Here is a 6,128-nt window from a genome sequence, read left to right on the forward strand (position 1 = left end):
AATTTATAAGTCACCCAAGGATTACCCACTATTCTCTCTTGGAATGTGTATTGGGTCAGAGCCTAAGGCTAGGCCTTAGTGAGTCAGTCCCAGTAAGTTCATTCTGAGAGAGGTAGAGCTCTAGGATGGAGAGTCTTGGGCCCCTCAAATCCACAGTTAAACATTCCTGTTAGTCCTGGGTATTTCCCTTGGTCAGAGTTTTAGGGATTGGCCTTTAGTCTCTTAGGGAGAAGCACTCTCTGGAGGAAACATCTCACTGGATTATCATCTACCAGACCTTGGGATGGGTGAGCGATGCCAGAGGCTAGTCAGGCCTCATCTGCTTTCCTAGCTCTTTACCTAAGTCAGACTTATGCTTAATGTTAGTCCATGGACCCCTGTACTGAGGTCTGAAATATTCTTGCCCCTATTGAAGGGGCAGAGGTGTTATCTCAGGTTATATGCAGAAAGAGGCAGGAACAGATTTTCAATAACTCGTGTTATTTATTATGTTATTCTCTAAACTACATCATTTTTCACCTACAAAAACAGCCATTTCATATTGCCCAATTGACACACATAGATATAGTTGTTTTTGTTTGTGACGGTGGTAATAAAATGGAATTCTATTCTATACATTACTCTGTTCCTAGCTTTTTTGGTTTAACAATGTTGACATAAGAAATGTTTAAACCTGTAGAGAATTTTTATAAGAGTTTATTTGAGCCAAACTGATGACATAAGCTAGAGAGCAAGGTCTCAAAGCCTCCAGAGAATAACCATTTTGCAGCTTCTTTTATGCATTTGAAATTAAGGAGGGGACATATGGAAGATTGGAGAAAACAAGATAAGGATTGGATTACAGGATAGTTAACAAGATTATGTGTTCTCTTGAGGGTTAATACCCTCTTGGAAGGGTGTTGCTTCTGGTATTTCAAAAGTGTGTTAACCTAGATGCACAAAATCAATGGACAGGGCTGGCTGGCTTAAAGCCTTTCACTAAGAAAGTTGTAGGCCTGGGGTGTGACTACCCACCATGACCTGACCAGTTAGGAATTTATGATCAGATTACCCTGTGAGATTGCTTTCCACAGAACGCTTTTTTTTTTTTTTTTTTACCCACAATCATTATGATTTACATCATCTTTTGTTTCTTTATAACTTCTTATAAGCCTAAATCAAATGTTATTCACAAAGTATCCCAGTGCTGATAAAAAGTTTGCTTTATAGTGAAACTGTGGAAGGACAGAAGACGGGGCTGGGCACAAAAATAAATATGATGGTGGGATTAGGGCTGAGGGGGCAGAGAAAAGGAGATTGACATTTCCCAGGGAAACTGACAGGTTAGCCAGCATCCCAGGTCATATTCATGTTCTCAAAACTACCCCACATTTCCTCTGACACCTAAAGCACTTACTATAAAGTACTTAACTGCTCACATTATGGCTGTTTGGCTCGCTTATCATGGGTATACGTGTGTTTAATCTGTGTTTTGTCTATCAGCTCTTTGAGGGATTCATAGTTGTACTCTACCTCTCACATCTGCCCCCCCACCCACCTCCTATTACCCATACCCTTTGCCTGCTGTGTCTGGTACATAGAAGGCAGCACTCACTGGAGCAAACTGGAAATCTCTCTCTCCTCTCAAAAAGAACTAGAGGTATGTGGTTAGTCTCTGGGCCTCAGATTCTAGTCTATCTAGATTTCTGAGTCTGCCTGTGAGGTCAGGGAATTCTCCTGGGGCAAGGACAGGGTGGATTGTCCTGAGACTGAAGCTTGGATCAGAACTATTGGACGGCGTCTGAAGTTTTGCACAAAGGAGAATTGACTTGTAGATCAGCTGGGAGGTTATTGTGATAGCCCTGATGCCCTGTGCCTCCAGTGGACTGGAACCCTGTGGGAGCACATAGCTGGCATTTTTTTGCTTGAGATTAGGAAGTCTTTGCTTCCTCTGTGAAGAGGCTTGAATTCAATGGACTGTTGTGGTAAAAATGAAAGATTTGGCTCCAGTTGTTACAAGGTGGTGGGCAGATGAGCTCTCTCTCTGTTGGTGGAAAGCCAGTTAAAGAACATGTGGTCACATTTTTGTCTGACATCATCAAGAACATAGAGAAGTTGTGATTCCAGCCTCAGAGGAGTGAGCTTTTATCTCTCTGTGACTCTCTAAAGCCATCTTTACAGCAAGAAGTGTCACAGCCTCAGTTCATAGTAAGTTTCTTTTGATGATTTGATTTGGTTGATTAGGTTCCCTGTTATCACTCAAGGGCTGATGTCATTTCCAAATGTGGTGTCTCCAAGAGCCTTCCCAGACCTGGTGGACACTGACTGATTGTGAGATGAGGAGGCTGAGAGGCATGTTCCTGTGTTGCATTTCTTCCTGGTCTTCAATCTGGCGCTCTTGGAAATGGGCTAATCATCTTTCTTCGTGTTGAGAGAGGATGGTGGGAGAGCATAAGAATACAAATTAGAATGAGAATTTAAACTGCTCTTTTATACTTTGCTTCATTTTATTTTCTCTGAGTTGAGTCTTTTTTTTAGCATGTTCTTTGGAGTAGAACTTGTCTAAGGTTGACTTTAGTTTTTCAATTGAAGAAGAAATTGAGTATTGCCCAATTGCAGGTAGACTAAGGAGGGTAGACTGGGATTAGATATGCAGAATGGTCGGATAAATGTGTGCATAAACATACAGTCTGTTGGATGACACAAGAAACATGTTCTGAGGGTTGTTTCCTTCAGGAGCTAAGTAGATCTTGTGTTGTGAAGTAGTTAATACAGATGAAAAGCATTGACAGTTTAAATAGAATCTAACAAAATATCCTCCTCACCAGCCAAACCATGAAAGCAGGACTTAATAGAAACCATGTAGGAGAGGTGTCAGTGAGCCAGAGAGGCTTGGGTCAGAGTTAGGATCAGATCCTTGTGACCTTGACTTAACTTTCTTCAGAGTGTGAACTAATTTGCAAAGCCGCCCGCATGTCAGCAGGCCCAGCTGAAGGGCACATGTGCTTGAAATTTCTATGACCTTCACCTTGCTTTAATAAAAGCATTTAAAAGTCCAGGGTCTTCTCTTATACTTTGGTTGGTCAGTGATTGTCTCTTCACGAGGAACCGTAGATAAGTGTGATTGTCACCCTTGGAGGTTGTGGGGAAGGAGGAAGGTTTTTCTTCAAGAATCCTGAGAACCAAAGCCAGTGGAAGGAAATCAGAGGAAGGCAGATTTCTTAGACATAACCGGCCAACACTGGAAAAGGCTGCTTTGAAGGGCAAGATACTACCTACTGGGTCTTGTTTTCGATGGGGGTGGGAATGGAATATTATGTGCTTAGTTCCTTTCAGCGCTTAAAAAATATGCTTTTAGCTCCTAGAGTCTCAACCCTTGAGCAATTAATCTCTGAATTGTTTAAATCATTGTATTTTTAAAAATATTTTTTTATTATTTATGCCTACAGCACCTGGTCCTCCTAGGTGGTCTCTCATCCAAGTGCTAACCAGGCCCGACCCTGCTTAGGTTCCAAGATCAGACATTGGGCTTGTTCAGGGTGGCATGACCATAGACCATGGACTGTGGCTCCATTGGGGCACGAATCCAGGACCTTCTGTGTGTAAAGCAGATGTGCTAACTGCTACATTATGGAACCACATCCCTAAAATCATTGTATTTTATCCCCCATCCCGTCAAATAACTTGTCCCATGTCTCTCTACAGCTGCAGACCCCTATTAGGCCTTCTCTCAGAATGGGATCTGTGAATTTCTCTTCCATGTGGAGAACAAGAGAGAATGGGAGAGCACCAGGATCATTTTTATTATATTTTTGATGAGTGAATTCACTTGACTATAGGAATCTAGAATATGTCTCTCAACTTTAGCTGGTCGCAGAATGTTCAGGAGGGCTTGATAAGCCCATATTGTTGGCTTCACCCCAAAGTTTGCAGTTTGGTAGGTCTAGGGTGGGGCCTGAGAATGTGCATTTGTAACAAATTCCCAGGTAATGCTTTCGTCATTGTCAGGGACCACACTTTGAGAACCATTGCCTAGAGGATAGAGACTCAAGCCAGCCCACTTTCAGTATGGCCCAAATTTCTGGAGGTGGCAAATTAATATATATTAGGGCACATCCTCCTCCTTTCCCAATACTTCCTCCTCTTTTATCCAGGCTCATTTGTCCCTGCTTTAGGTGCCTCCAAAGAAAACACTGACTCAGAACAGTGCATCCCAGATCCAAAGTCACTTCCTCTAGGAAACCTTCCATGAACCCCCAGGATTAGATGTCATGGCTCCCTATACTTTATGATAATTATCACACACAATTCAGTTCATAATTGTTAATTCATGTAATTTCTTAATTCATATCTCCCTCCCCCAGAGACTGTAAGCTCCACAAGGGTAGGATTTAAGAACAGTAGAACAGAGGTGAGGTGGTTGGGTGGGGGAATGGTGGTGGGTCACCCCAGGACTGTGGAAGAGAGTGGAAGAACAGGGATTTTTGTCCTTAGAGAAGCACCTTAGGAAGTGGGGAGGAAGAAAGGAGGTGGCCTGGGACATTCACTGGGACGTTTGGCTCAGGTCTACCCCAGCTGTCTAGCAACTTCCCTATTTTTTTTCTACCAACTTGGGCATTTCATTTCTCCAGATTTTAAAACCTGGGTTGGTGTTACTAGCTCTGAGCTACTTGTTACCTCTAAGCCTCAGCTACTGCACCCATAAAATAAAGGGCTAAAGCCATAAGATGGGAGAGAACCGAGTTCAAAACCTGACTCTGCTACTGCTGCATTTCCATGAGCGTGTGACTTGGCTTTGCTAAACTTTGGCCTCCCTGGGCAAAAGGAAATGGTTTCTACTTTCTGAGGCTGGGAATCTTCCGGAGCCCATGTGCGGGAATTTTTTAGTACAGTGCCTGGCACACGTGAGGGCTCAATGCACACGAGCTACCATTGTCATCATCATCTTTATTATCCTCTTCACCATTATCACCATATCTGTCCTCCCCCCAATCCAAAGTTTCTATGAGGTCCCAGTGGGACAAAGAACTTCATAACGCTAAAGCATTGTCTGAATTCAAGGGCATCCAAGTGCCCCACACCTGCCAACAAAATTGCAATAACATACTCTCTTCTGGAAACTCAAGACCTGTGCCCTTCCTTCACAGGATGCCAGCGCAGGCTCTCCCCTTTCCAGTCCTTTGGTGGCTCTTGATATAAAAAATGCATCTTTTGTCCCTTTCTGTTCTCAGGACTCCAACTAACCAACTAAAGAATTGTTAACTCAGAGCATTGTTCCTGAGGAAGAAAAGACCCAAGACACCCACCAACATCTGCTTTGTGCCAAGAATCTACAGTTGGGTTGCAAGGATAGCACATTGGGAAAATGAGAGTGAGACCAAGTAAGGAGCCAGCCGAGGTGTCTCAAGTCATCTCAAGGTTAGTGAGTGGGTGGCTAAGCCACAGCGATGTTCCTCCTCCCTGAGCCAGATCCTCCCTGGCCTTTTGCATTAGATAGCTTCTTGTCCTCTGTAAAATAAGATGAATGAAGAGATACCCAAGTCACATGATCTCAAAAGGTGGATCCTGGAGTTTAAACCCACTTATTTTACTGACGAGGCCTGGAGATGAACAAACACTTTCCCAGGGTTACACAGTGATTTGGAACTGGACAAAGACTCACTCCAGTTAGGTCCTTTTCATTTAATCGAATTTTATTTTATTTTATTATTAGTTTCAAGTATACGGTACATTAGTTAGACATTTATATAGTTTATGAAACGATCTCCCTGATTACTCTTTTTCTCCTTTGGCTCTACACACAGCTATCAATTAGGTCCTTTTGTTTAAAGTAACTAGGCTAATGTTTAGAGTGATTTTTTTTTAAAGGCAAATTTTGTGCTAGTATTTATCATAGTTTGATAAGTTGTAAAAGGCCTCTTTTCTCTCATTACTTATTTCCCCTTCTCTATTAACCTTGGTGTCCGAATTGATGCTATGCTGTTGAGTGAGAGAGTAGTACAGTGATTGAGAGTACCAGAGCTGGAGCCAGCCTGATTTCAAATCTCAGCTTTGCTACTCACCAGCTGTACGACTTTGGAAAGTTACTTGACCTCTTCGAGTGTCAGTTTCTTTATCTGTAAAATGGGATGATATTACTTATGGAGAGG

At 42.6% G+C, this 6,128-nt stretch overlaps 1 pseudogene; it reads right to left on the reverse strand.

Annotated features, from left to right (window-relative positions):
• Positions 1–3,419: 3,419 nt before the first annotated feature.
• Positions 3,420–3,535, reverse strand: LOC111746834 (annotated as a pseudogene).
• Positions 3,536–6,128: the final 2,593 nt, after the last annotated feature.

The sequence above is a fragment of the Pteropus vampyrus genome, unplaced genomic scaffold, assembly GCF_000151845.1.
Source record: "Pteropus vampyrus isolate Shadow unplaced genomic scaffold, Pvam_2.0 Scaffold202, whole genome shotgun sequence".
NCBI lineage: Eukaryota > Metazoa > Chordata > Mammalia > Chiroptera > Pteropodidae > Pteropus > Pteropus vampyrus.